This window comes from Lissotriton vulgaris, chromosome 1_1 (assembly GCF_964263255.1).
Source record: "Lissotriton vulgaris chromosome 1_1, aLisVul1.2, whole genome shotgun sequence".
NCBI classification, from domain to species: domain Eukaryota; kingdom Metazoa; phylum Chordata; class Amphibia; order Caudata; family Salamandridae; genus Lissotriton; species Lissotriton vulgaris.
The window spans coordinates 301,528,895-301,543,109 of record NC_141685.1 but is presented as its reverse complement, the minus strand read 5'-3'; the positions used below and the strand labels follow the sequence as shown (position 1 = coordinate 301,543,109).

Sequence of the window (14,215 nt, the reverse complement as noted above, 5' to 3'; positions counted from 1 at the left end):
CTGTGGCACGCCTGCCATGAACGCAGCCATTTAACAGAAGGGCTGCTTCTGAGAGGGCACCACATAGTAGTCCCTTGAGCCCTGTGGGGCTGAATGAATAAGTTGGCACATCAAGCACATCAAAGAAGATAAAAAACCAAGGCACGACTAAGATGGAAGGTATGGTTTCCAGGGATTGGAATGACATGATGAATGAAGCCATGCACCATTATGTCCCCTGTCAGGTCAAAGGAGGAGCGATAGCCACATCAATAGTGGTGACAGAAGAGTTTCACCTCAATCCGTGGATACACCTAAGCCTTGACTTTGGTAGCTTCTCAGACGGGATGTTGTTCTACATAAATGAAGTCCTTGAGCCAGGAATATAATTCAGTTACTTTTATTCAAGTTGAGTTGTTGATCCAGATCATAAGATGGTAATATAATAAAAACCCCACCAGGAGTGACCTCCCTGTCACTCAGCCTGCCTGCCACCAACTGCCAGTCCACTACAGGCCAAGCCCCCAACATTCTAGGATGTCACCATGTATTCTAAAAGTGACATCATATGAGCCACAGGGAAATCCTAACTAGGGTAAAAGAGACATAGATCACATACAATACATCTCCTTTCTTTAGGGAAGTAACAAAAGAGAAATTAGAGAAAGAAACACCAACATCAATGAACGGAAATCAAAGTAGAGCATGCATACTCAAAACATAACATTCACATTGTAAAGGAAAGTATTAACATACATACTCAAATCATTTGTAAATAAGCAAATAAATGGCACGTACACCATCCCCATTTCTCATAAAGGAAGGCAAAACAAGACTCTTGCCACGGAAATACGTACACATGAACAAAACATGTAACAGGCAAAGGAAAGAGAAATTAGAGAAACGCATGCATAACATAAGAAAACCTGACGTCTCAGGCTCCCTTATGCATCATATATCCAGTCAGAAGAAAAGATGGATAAAAGAGGAGCCACATAGTTAACAGCGAACCAGCACTGAAGAACAACAAACTGACAGGACCATAACAAGAATGTAGATACATGTGTGGCAACTGGTACTCAACAAAGAAGACACCAGAAGGAAAACAGGGATACACTCACCCAAAACAAGTTACAGGGATACATTCACCCATGAATACAACAAGAATGTAACAGGGTTTACAAGAATACCTTAACCCGTGAAAATAACCAGGAACACTCGACTGCATAAATAAACAAACAAAATGAACTGGGATACACTCAATTGTGCACATTACAGGATTTCCCTCACCCAGATATTTAAATAATCAATAATGAACTGGGACACACTCACACATGCACATTACAGGATTTACCTCACCCAAATACTTAAATAATCAAGAATGAATTGGGACACACACACACATGCACATTACAGGATTTCCCTCACCCAAATACTTAAATAATCAATCATGAACTGGGACACACTCACACGTGCACATTACAGGATTCCTTCACCCAGGACTATCCTTACCCAAATACAATAAGAAAATTACCAAAATTACACTGTGTGCATAGGAATCATTACTGTGACACACACAGACCGAAAAGCAAACAACTAGGGCACACACCACCCTATATAACGAAATCAGAGCACTTAACACTCCACCACCTATAAGTAACAGGGTACATAATGCCCTGTGAAAAACATTCAAAGCACTTAACTCCCACGACCTTATAGTAAAAGTGGGAAACCAAAAATATGAGGCACTTAGCTCCAACAACCACCTCAAAATTGTACCAAGCACAAATTCTAAGTAACACTGGCAAAGCTCATAAGCCATAGAAACAGAACTAGGACAATACCGCAACATAAAATGTAAATGCCCCTTAAAACTGTCAGCAGAAAATAAAGAAACAAGTATGTAACTCCGGTGAGCGATGTCTCACCCGAGGTCCTCACCACACGGAGAGTTCTTTGAAGGGTTAACAGTCGATGAGCTTTCCACCAGGCCATATGTGAGAGTCACCATGTAGTCCGATCAAGATTCCAACACTCACGGAATTCAGTAGGGTTGAAAGAAATATTGCCAGACATCTGCTTTGTGCCCCACAACGTTCTGAATAACCTCACCAGATTTACGGTCACTGGATGGCAAAACAACTCAACAAGGCAGCACGCAGTCCACGTCACACCGGATGGCTCTCCGCACGCTGTCGCAGGAAACGTGTACCAGCAGCGCTAAAGAACGTCATAGAAGGTTGTCCAGTCGAAGCGCAAGATACAGTGAGTAGCGCGTGCACTCTGTCAATTTTAAACGTCTGCGCACCCGTTAGATATTGAATACATGTGCTGTCGTCCACCATCAAAGTTTTTTAAAATAAATGTATAGAAAACTCACGTGGCATGAGCTGTGCTCCAACACACCAATCACCTAGTAGTACTTACTGCTCGTATGGTAATGTTCGTAGTAACAGCTCATATCTGCTGTAAAAGTTCAAACACCATGAGCTGCAGGCTGTCCAGATGACCCTGGACACTGGTGGGGCTAGGCAAGGCGTTTTTTAAGTAAAATGCTCAGTTTCAAAAGTCATTTTTAAAGACAGTCTCTGCTCACCGCTGCAGGTTCTTGACACAGCTACAGTTACACTGTAGGTTCCTTATTTCTTTCTTCTATTTTTATTTCTTGCACGCTGTAGGTTCTTTTCAGTACAGGTCTTTTCTGTAGCCTGTAAGTTCTCCAAACGTCGCCAAAATGTTCTACATAAATGAAGTCCTTGAGCCAGGAATATAATTCAGTGACTTTTATTCAAGTTGAGTTGTTGATCCAGATCATAAGATGGTAATTTAATAAAAACCCCACCAGGAGTGACCTCCCTGTCACTCAGCCTGCCACCAACTGCCAGTCCACTACAGGCCAAGCCCCCAACATTCTACGATGTCACCATGTATTCTAACAGTGACATCATGTGAGCCACAGGGAAATCCCAACTAGGGGAAAAGAGACATAGATCACATACAACACATGTCTAGGGTGATCGTCATTGATACCCACTTGAGGTACCCGGTGGTTGAAGTGGTGCGCTCCACAGCATTCATAGGTTGAGGCCAGAACTGGAAAAAGTGTTCACCCTATTGGGTCTGCGGGAAGAGGCCAAGGCTGACAGCAGACCCCCATTTCAGGGGCAGGAATTCAGTGAATGCTTTAACCCCTTGGCTGCAGGGGCTATTCCCCTGCTGTGCTGGGCACGCGCAGCGCCCCCATGCTCATGACGAGCTCAGCTCGTCATGAGCCACCGGTGCTCCGGTGCTGAGCTCGTCACGACCACGCCTGTTTAATGGAACGCTCAGCACAGCAGGGGAATTAGCCTAGAGTGCGAGCATTCCACGGGCCATGACGAGCTCAGCTGGTCATGAGCACAGGAGCACCGTGGCTCATCTCGTCATGGGCATGGGAGGGGTTAAGGGCCTCAGTATACAACATCGGAAAATCACACCACAATGGCCTCCCGTGAATGAAGATGCTAAGAGATTTACGAGAACTCTCAACAGAATGCTCAAGATTGGGGTAGACCAAGGGGGTGAACTGGACAAATGCCTCCACCGATTCCTGATGGCCTACCGCCAGACACCCCACAGCACTACATGATGCACCCCCGTGGACCTGCTAAAGCGCGCAGACCACAACAGCATTCCCGCTAGCAGTAAATGGTTGCCCCAGGAGAGGCACACCAAAGCGGTGCAGGGAAGGTGCAAGAACGCCAATTAGGAACTGGCGAACTACTGACCAGTTATTCAAAGAGAGCTGGTATTTATCAATGACCAGCACAAATTCTGAACCCCATTTGAGAGAGAATCCAGGTCAGTTACTGAAGTCCGAGGAACTATGATCATGACAGCCCACCAGGGTAAAACGGTAACACAGAATGTGTCCTGGTTTAAAGAGGTGAGAGGAGACAGAGGAGTCGAGCCTGTGTCCCGCAGAACCGACTGGATGAACAAAGAAGTGACGGATTCTCGAATGTTTCCCTTACACCTGAAGGAGCATCGAGAACAGGCGACCGGGATAGTAGGCTGAATTTGCCTCCCCAACCGACTGTTTATGATGCGGCCCTCATGGGGGACAGAGGAAGACTGCATGATCCTCCAGAGTCCTGCGCCAATGCAGGAAGGTGTTGCAATCTGAGACCCAACCCACACACAGCCGGGTCCTCAGGGACTTTGCATGGAATCTGGCTCTGCTTAATTTGAGCCGGTTGGTTCTGGTGCTCAGCACCGGCATTTTATTGGTTTCTGGTGCTCAGCACCGCAATTAATTGTCAACACCAGTCTGCCACATGATGGCGCTGCTCATCTAAGGAGGTTGTTTATGAATGGAATATACATTAAAAATTACTAATACCTGCCTCCCCAGCCATTCCTTTAGCTTTGGTGACATGGAATAATCTGAACCCGCGCACTTGCAGGCGATAGAGATGATTAGTAGCTGTTTTGGCAGCAATGGGGCAATGGGTGGAGCAAACTGCAGTAGCCTCCAGGTCAGGGACCTGGCACTTATTATTTTACAATGTAAGCCCTGAACCCGGAAGGGACCAACACAGCCACCTAAAGAAGGGGAGTCCTTGTAGAATGACTTGAGGAGGGTCGTAGAGTGCCACTGGGCCTCCACGGGAACGCCAGTCACTCACCACGTACCCTGGAGGCCGGGCTGGGCCGACAGGATAAATAAATTGTTTGTGCATTACTCGTGGCCACACCCAGAGTGCAAATGTGTTGTCCAGTGTGCTCCAGTCCAACTTTTCTCTTCTAAAATGTTGGCATGTATGTCTTTGGGTGCAGCGTTGCGTTGCATGTATTTTTTGAAAATCTGCCCCTAGTGTATTCCTTGGAATGTTGGTGAACCAGAAAAGTATGTTCAAGGGGAGGCGGGATCTATCCTTCTCTGCGGGCACTTTTGCACCTTTTTTGTGATTCAGGGCCAGATGTATCAAAGGGTTTTGCCCATTCTGTGTCTATGGGGAAATGTGTTCCTACATATGGCCCTCAGACCTTTACAGTATTCCAGTCAAATGCATTGGAAAGTTATTACTCGTTTGTCCATGGGGTGGAGCTGTGGCACTGAGTAGGCCTGTTAGGAAAACTTTTTCAGTTTAGATGTATTTTTAGCCAGATCTGAAGAAGCTGCAGATTGCTGAAGAGGCATTCGAGAGGGTCACTGTGCGAACAATGGTGTTTGCAGAAATAATGAACAGCTCATGCCTTTCTTTTCAGCTCCAAATCGCGAGTGCCTGAAAGCCTTTCCATTGTCACACCTGCACGTTGATAACCTTTTACCTGTCGGTAAGCAGAGATGTTGAATCACTATGGAAACTGGGGGAAACTTGTTACCGCAGCCTTAAAAAAAGCATTGTGATGGGCAAAGTATCGGTGCCGAGCAGAACACGAAATCACTTTGGGAGGTAAATATTCTATCATATTACAGCCGTTCTGTAAACTCAGTGGGGAAGAGCCCACTGGAGTCTGACGTGTCTGGTGCAGAACAGCACGTGGTATTAGCTGATCTCAGGTGGAAGACTGAAGGAAAGGGAAAGTGCTATAAACAGAGGCTGCATGGCGGCTAATTGGTGTTATGGCCCTACAGTGACGTCATGTGCTTCTTGTATCACACAAACACAGAGGTCCAAACCCTTATATGTCATTATATATGAGATGTTCTGTAACTTCACTCGTGTCGTGAAGTCGTGATGCTACACACAGCTGGCGATATGTGGTAATCCTGTAGGTCAATTTGCCCTATTTATTTTTTTTATTTATTTTGAAAGTTTTATATAGCGCGAACAAGATCTTTGCAGATATCAGAGCGCTTTACACGGTCACGGGGGAGATGGAGTAATAGAATGTAATAGTTGAGGTAGTTAGGTACAAGGTGCATAGTTACATAGGTAGGTCAAAAAAAAACAAAAAAACAGGAGGTAGATCATAGGTGAGGTAGTGTCAGTAAAAGGTGCATAGTCAAACTGTTGCGCCAATAATATAAAAGTACAAAAAGTATGCATATACTTATTTAAGCGTGCTGCAAGTGATTTTGGAGCTAACATAAAGGTGGGCATAATTGAGGTAGATGCGTGCAGGATGTATAGTCTCACAGGTGCATCAGTAGTACAAAGTATGGATGGTTGAGGTGGTGTAGGTACAGTGTGCAAAGTCAGACAGGTGCGTCAATAATACATCAAAATACAAAGAGGAAACAAATACAATCAGATAAGTCATAATACCAATAGTACAAGTAGTACAAAGAGGGAACATATACAATCAAATAAGTCATAATACAAGTAGTACAAGTAGACCAAGGGGTCAGGCAGGTATTACGGAGCGGATTCATGAGAGCTACAGGATAATAGATCATGTGTATTTAGCCATGAGGATCGCTTTTACTTCTTTCTTAAACAGTTTGTTGGAGGAGATGAGTCATGTTTCAGGAGGGAGTGAGTTCCAGATCCTGGGTGCCATTCCTGAAAAGGAGCGTTTATAGGTTTTTTCCTTCCTGAATCTTCGAGGTTTCAGCAGAAGATTGTTTGTGCTTCTAGTAGTTCTAGAGCCACCCGAGATTGTCAGCTTTTGAGTGAGGTAGCTGGGCGAGTTGTGGTGTATAGCCTTGTGAGTCATGCAGGCGATTTTCAGATGTATTCTGGCTTCAAAAGGCAGCCAGTTCAGGGATTTAAAGTCAGGGGAAATATGCGAGTGTTTTTTTGAGCCAGTGATGAGTCTCGCTGCAGCGTTAAGGGACGCTCTAAGGGGTGCCGTTGTTGTAAGGGGGAGCCCGCAGAGGGCGGTGCTTCCGTATTCTATGTGCGGGATGACTATAGATTGTACTGCAGTTTGGAAGTCTTTGGCTGGAAGGAAGGCTTTAAGTTTTCTCAAGGTATTGATTTGGAAGTTCGCTCCTTTGGTTGCCTTGCTGATGTGCTGCTGCATGTTGAGATTGGCGTCAAGTGTTATGCCTAAGGATTTTGCTGAGTCTACGACAGTAGGTTGTACATTTAAAGCTGTTAACTGCTTAAGCCATGTTTGAGCCGTGGCCATTTTTGCAGGAGGTGAGATCAGGAGGAACTCAGTCTTCAGGGCATTGAGTTTGAGGTAATTCTCTGCAAGCCAGGATTGGGTGTTTCTGATCGTGGTGTTCAGAAGCATGATGTCCTTGGGGGATTGTATTTTGAGATAGAGTTGGGTGTCATCAGCATACATGTGGAAGTGTACATTGGATGTCTGTAGCAAAGTAGTGAGAGGTTCCATAACTAGGTTGAACAGTGTAGGGGAGAGGGAGGATCCTTGGGGGACGCCTAGTGATACAGGTACCGGAGAGGACATCAGGTTGTTGCTTTTGAATCTTTGTGAACGGTTGTGTAGAAAGGAGGTGAACCACTTGAGAACAGTCCCTGATATGCCCATTCTTGTGTTTAACAGTTCGAGTAAGTTCTCATGTTTAACTGTGTCGAATGCTGAGGAGAGATCCAGAAGGATGAGGAGGCAGGTTTCGTTTTGGTCTAAGATTTGGAGGGCGTCGTCCACTATGTGCGTCATGGCTGTTTTGGTACTGTTCCCTGCACGGAAGCCTGATTGATGAGCGTTGAGGAGATCAAACTTGTCTATGTGTTTAGTCAGTTGTAGCTGTACGCATTTTTCCAACAGTTTGGCGAGGGTGGGAATATTTGTAATAGGGCGGTAGTTGTTTAGATCAGTGGGGTCTGCTGTTGGTTTTTTTAGTAGAGGTGTGACTTGTCCGACTTTGAGGGCATCAGGGATGGATCCTTGTTGAAGAGAGCTATTGATGATTTTAGTCCAGAGTGGGAGGAGCAAAGGGGTAAAGTCTTTTACAGCGTTTGCAGGAAGGGGTTCAGTGAGGTGATTGGATGGTTTCAGGGTGCTGAGCAATCTGCCAATTTCTTCTTCGGAGTAGGTGCCAAAGGATGACCATGTAGCGTTGTTCTTTGGTTCAGGCGCTGCTGTGAGTTGGGGGTTGGAGTAAAGGATTGCGTCATTGAGGAGATCGCTTCTTATGTTGTCGGTTTTTTGGTTAAAGAAAGCAGAGAAGTCTTCACAGGAAGGTGTAATGCCCATGGTGCTGATTGTCTGGGGTTGTTCTTTGGATTGTGTTCTTTTTAACTCAAACAATTTCCTTGGGCGGTTTTTTGCTTGGGCGAGCTGGAGGCTGAAGAAATCTCTTTTTGAGCGTTTTATTTTCCTGAAGTAGGCGTTTCTCTGCTTCTTCAGGCTTTTTAGGTGCAGTGCAGAGGGGTCTGACCTCCAAGTGCGCTCTGCCATTCGCATGGCCCGTCTATCCTCATTGAGGCTCCCGTCATACCATGGTTTGGAGATCTTGGATGAGACTCTTTTCAGTTGCATGGGTGCAGCCTCATTGATTATTGTGGACATAGCATTTAGATAGTGGTCAGTCAGGAGTTGAACGTCCGTAGCGCTGGACGGGGGAAGTAGTAGATTGCAGCTGTTAGGCGGTAAGGAGTTTGGGTTGAGTTTCTTCATGTCCCTTTTCCAGACTTTGGGCTTAGAGGGTTGCAATGGGTTAAATTTAATTTTTTCATTGATAAGGAAGGAGACAATATGATGATCTGACCAGTCACAAGGTTGAATTGACTCCAGTTGAATTGCGTCCTCTTTGGAGATGATAAGGTCGAGGATAGAACCTTTCTCATGAGTCGAGCTATTGCATATTTGGGTGAGATCAAGGGCGTTGAGGAAGCTTTTGAGGCTATTTACCACTGTGTCACTGCTGTCATTCCAATGGAGATTGTAGTCACCACGGAAAATTTGGGTGTTTTGCCGTCCTGAATTGGCTGATATTGTGTACATGAGTTGTTGGCAGAAGGAGAGCTTGTCTCCAGGTGGGTGGTATATGATGTGAAGTGAGCAGACCGGTTTGCTTTCGCTGATGACATCAAGGCAGAGGTATTCACAGGAAGTAAGAGAAGGGGCGGACGCTTTAGTAACTGAGAGATTGCTTCTGTAGATACATGCAATTCCACCACCAGTCTTTATGGGCCTGTCAAGTCTAATTATACAGTAGTTGGGGGGGACTAGTATATCCAAGATAGGTGTAGAAGAATCAGACAACCATATTTCAGTCAGAATGGCCAGATCCGGTTCCTGAGACATGATGAGCTCGGCGACCCCCGCGGAGTGTCTTTGGGCCGATCTGCAGTTGAGAAGTATGCATTTGAGGCTAGGGGCGCAGAGGGTGGAGGAAGGTTCTATAGTGATGGGCACATTAGTGAGGTTGTTGGGGACGGCGCCTCTGTTATCCTTTTGGTGCCTGAGGGGGTTAGAGATAATCGTTGGGATGGGCAGGTGATTGGTGGCTAGCCGATTTTGGGGAGCCGGGACGTAAGATTGGAGAAGGGCGTGTGTCTCATGGTCTGTGATCGTATTGGCAGTGCGTCTGGGGCGGTTGGTGGTATTGCGAGAGGGGATAGAGGTCCAGTGTGGGGGGAGTTGTGTGATAAGGCGAGTAGGCGGTGAGGAGGAAGTGTTGTTAGGTGTAGAGGGAGTATTGCGATTGGTGGTAATGCGATTGTGATTGGTATTGTGATTGTTGGTATTGCGAGAGTGTGTGATAAGGCGAGTAGGCGGTGAGGAGGAAGGGTTGTTAGGTGTAGAGGGAGTATTGCGATTGGTGGTAATGCGATTGTGATTGGTATTGTGATTGTTGGTATTGCGAGAGGGGATAGAAGTCCGGCGTGGGGCGTGTAGTGTGGTAAGGCGAGTAGGAGGCGCGGGGAGAGTGTTATTAGGTGTAGAGGTGGTGGTGGTAGAGGGGTGTCTGGGGTATATGATGAGCAACTCTTTGATGGAGTGTAGTTCTTCTTTCAATTGGAGGAGGGAGGACATGATCATGTCGAGCGTGGTGTTCGGCGTGGAGTTGGGGAGGGGTACAGGCGATGAACCGGCGAATAGGTTGCTGGAGACGGGTGGGGATCGGGGTGGGGAGGTGGAGCTGGTGAAGGGGTTGGAAGTGTTAGAGAGAGGAAAGATGTTAGGGATGGTGTTGGCGTTATTGGGAGGGGCATCAGTGCTAGGGGGGGAAGGGTAAATGAGGGCGGTGTGGAGGCTGGTGGTAGTGGGGGAGGAGGTGGGATAGTGGGGAGTGAGAGTGGGGGGTGAGAGGTTGAAGGAGGGGTGAAGGCTAGGCGGGACGGGAGTGCTAAGAATGGGGGACGAGATAGGCGGAGAGAGAGTCAGGTTGTGTGGGGAGCAGTTGGGGGAGGAGGGGTGTTCTGAGAAGATTGGTGTGGAAGACGGGACAGGCGTGCAAAGTGTAGGGGGGGATATGGGAAGATGAGCGGAGGGACAAGGTTAGGTAGGGGGAATGGTGGAGGGGGGGCGGGGTCTCTGTCTGAGATTGAGGGGTGGGGAGGGGTAGCTGCAGTCAAGTCAAGTCAAGTCATAGAATTTATATAGCGCACTACATACCCAGAGGGTTTCAAGGCGCTTAGGAAAGGGAGGAGGATTACTTGTCAAATATCCACGTTTTAAGTTGCTTTCTGAATGCTAGGCGGTTCTGGGTAAGGCGAAGGTAAGCGGGGAGTGAGTTCCAAGTTTTAGCAGCCAGGTATGAAAAGGATCTGCCTCCCATGGTGGTCTTGTTGATGCGAGGTACTGCGGCGAGGGCTTGGCTGGAAGAACGTAGTTGGCGGGAGGGGGTGTAGAAGGACAGTCGTGAGTTGAGGCATTCTGGGCCGATGTCGTAGAGTGATTTGTGTGCGTGGGTAAGTAGTCGGAAAGTGATCCTCTTATTGACGGGTAGCCAGTGGAGGTCTTTAAGGTGACCAGAGATGTGTTCGTTGCGTGGGATGTCTAATATGAGTCTGTCTGAGGCGTTTTGGATACGTTGGAGTTTCTTCTGGAGTTTAGCGGTAGTACCTGCGTAGAGGGTGTTTCCATAGTCCAGTCGGCTCGTGACCAGAGCATGGGTGACCGTTTTCCTTGTTTCGGAGGGGATCCAGCGGAATGTTTTTCTGAGCATGCGAAGAATGTTGAAGCAGGAAGAGGATACGGCGCTGACCTGTCTGTTCATTGAGAGTGAAGAATCCAGGATGACGCCCAGGTTCCGTGCGTGGTCTGTCGGGATGGGTGCTTTTCCGAGGGCTTCCGGCCACCAGGAGTCGTCCCATGCAGAGGGGGATGTACCTAGGATGAGGACTTCTGTTTTGTCCGAGTTCAGTTTCAGACGGCTTTGTTTCATCCATTCTGCAACTTCTTTCATTCCTTCGTGTAGGTTAGTTTTGGCGGTGCTGGGGTCATTGGTGAGAGAAAGGATCAGCTGAGTGTCATCCGCGTATGAGATGATGTTGAGGTTGTGTTGGCGTGCGATGGCCGCGAGGGGGCTCATGTACACGTTGAAGAGGGTGGGACTGAGTGAGGATCCTTGTGGTACGCCGCAGATGACTTCAGAGGCCTCGGACTTGAATGGTGGAAGGCGGACTCTCTGGGTTCTTCCGGTGAGGAACGAGGTGATCCATTCAAGTGCTTTTCCTTGGATTCTGATGTTATTGAGGCGTTGTAAAAGGGTGCTGTGGCAGACTGTGTCGAATGCTGCAGAGAGGTCCAGGAGGATGAGGGCGACTGTGTCTCCATTGTCCAGTAGAGTTCGAATGTCGTCTGTTGCTGCGATGAGGGCGGTCTCAGTGCTGTGTTTTGCTCGGAAGCCAGATTGTGAGGGGTCTAGGGATTTGTTGGCTTCGAGGAAGGCGGCGAGCTGGTTGTTGACAGCTTTCTCGATGACTTTGGCCGGGAATGGAAGAAGCGAGATGGGGCGGTAATTTTTGAGTTCGGTGGGGTCCGCTGTGGGTTTTTTCAGAAGGGCAGTGAGTTCAGCGTGTTTTCAGTCTTCCGGGAAGGTGGCGGAGTTGAAGGAGCAGTTGATGACGTCTCGGAGGTGCGGTGCTATGACGGAGTCTGCTTTGTTGAAGATGTGGTGAGGACATGGGTCTGTGGGGGATCCTGAGTGGATGGAATTCATCAGGCGGATGGTGTCCTCAGTGGAGATTGGGTTCCAGTCGTTAAGGGTGTTCACGGGGGGAAGATGATCAGCAAATGGTAGGGTGGGTTGGTTTCCGGGTTGGTTGTCAAAGCTGTTGTGGATGTCTGCAATCTTGTTGTGGAAAAATGAGGCTAGGGAGTCGCAGAGGGTTTGAGAGGGGGTGATGTCGTTGGAGTTGGCCGAGGGATTGGAAAATTCCTTGACGATGTTGAAAAGTTCCTTGCTGTTGTGAGCGTTGTTGTCAAGTCGATCCTTGAATGCTGTTTTCTTGGCTTTTCGGATTAGTTGGTGGTGAGTGCGGGTGGCGTTTTTGAAGGCGTCCTTGGTGCTGGTGGTTGGGTCTTTTTTCCAGGCCTTTTCAAGGGAGCGGCAGAGTTTCTTGGACTTCTTGAGATTATCGTTGAACCATGAGGCCTTCTTGCTGCCAGGTTTGTTTTGACGTTTTTTCAGTGGTGCTAAGGTGTCAGCGGAGTTGGATAACCATAGGGTGAGGTTGGCGGCGGCTTCGTTAGCGTTAGAAGAGAGGGCTGGGGTGTTTTGAAGGAGCGATGCGGAGATTTGGTCCGTGGTGATTTTGTTCCAGTTTCTTTGCAGGGTAGGTTGGAGGTGGATGCTGGGTTTTGGTTTGTTGTAGGTGAAGTGAACGCAGCTGTGGTCAGTCCAGAGGAGGTCCGTGGTGTGGCTGAAGGAGACATGGTTGCTGGATGTGAAGATGGGATCGAGTGTGTGACCTGCGATGTGGGTGGCGGAAGTGACTAGTTGTTTAAGTCCGAGGTTGGCGAGGTTGTCCACGAGGGTGGCGGTGTTGCGGTCGTTGATCTTTTCGAGGTGAAAGTTGAGGTCTCCCAGAAGGATGTAGTCTTTGGAGGGGAGCGCGTGTGGGGTGATGAAGTTTGTGATGTCTTCGCTGAATTTTGCGCGGGGTCCTGGTGGTCTGTAGAGGAGGGTGCCTCTGAGTGTGGTCTTGGGGTCGATGTGTATTTGGAAGTGGAGGTGTTCGGAGTTGGCGAGGTTGGCGTCAGAGCTGGTTGAGATGCGGATTGATTTCTTATGGACGATAGCGATTCCTCCTCCTGTGTGGCCGGTACGGTCCTTGCGTGTGATCTTATAGTCTTCAGGGATGGCAATGGTGATGTCTGGTGCGGAGGAAGCATTCATCCATGTTTCCGTAAGGAAGGCGATGTCCGGAGAAATGGTGTCTAGTAGATTCCATAGGTCAATGGCGTGCCTGTGGACTGATCGGGTGTTGAGAAGGATGCATTGTAGGTGGTTGGGGTCGGGAGTCTGTGGTGTGGTCGTAGCGGCGATGTTGTCGGTGCCGCTGAATTTGCAGGAGAAGCAGGAGAAAGGTCCATGGGTTTGTCCAGGGGCGGCTTGGACGCAGTTGGGAGCGCGACCGGGGTTAAGGGCTAGGAGGGTGGCGGCATCGTAGGTAATGCGGGGGGGCTGGGAGGGACGGGGGCCAGGGGGTCTGGCGCTGGGCGCGGTCCAGGCGCGGACGGGCGTAGATGGGCTTACCTTTGGCGCACCTTCGGCGCGGGTTGGGCGCGGACGCTGCGCGTAGACGCTGCGCATTGGATATTCCTGTCATAAAAGGTGGTGAGGGGGGAGGGGCGAGGGCGGGTCAGCTGGGAAGGCGGGAGCGGGGTGGAGACTAGGGCAGGGCGATAAACAACAATACAACAACAAAATGGCCGGCGGCCTTACGGGATCGATCAGCTGGACTAAGCCTGCCGAAATCGACCGCGTCCTCTGTGACACACAGCGCAGCAAAGCGGCAAATGAAATGCGATGCCAGGCAGGTAGCAGCGGCCGGGGCAAGCAGCAGAGCGGCGCTGAAAAGATCAAGCGATTCCAATGCAGTAATTACAAATGCGCATAGATACCAACAATAGCGCTATGCAGATAAGTCAGGCACTATCAAGCAGCAGTGAGCAAGTGGCTAAAGCAGGCAGCAGAGCTGCGAAACGATACTCAGCTGAGAGGCAAGGCAGGTCAGGGAGCAGCGTGGGGAGCGTCCGTGTCCGCAGGGAGCAGAACGGTCACAGCGCGTTAGGGTCAGAGTGCAGAGGAAGGGCTTCGTGGGAGGGCGGGTCAGCTGGGAAGGCGGGAGCGGGGTGGAGACTAGGGCAGGGCGATAAACAACAATACAACAACAAAATGGCCGGCGGCCTTACGGGATCGATCAGCTGGACTAAGCCT

The 14,215-nt window shown here is 48.8% G+C and overlaps 1 long non-coding RNA gene across 1 annotated transcript in view; it reads left to right on the top strand.

The window, feature by feature from the left end:
• Positions 1-5,241: 5,241 nt before the first annotated feature.
• Positions 5,242-14,215, top strand: part of LOC147747084 (uncharacterized) — a 435,738-nt gene continuing 426,764 nt past the window's right edge. The window contains exon 1 of the long non-coding RNA XR_015299458.1: positions 5,242-5,417. This is a non-coding gene — a long non-coding RNA (uncharacterized LOC147747084). The remainder of the gene's footprint in view (positions 5,418-14,215) is intronic.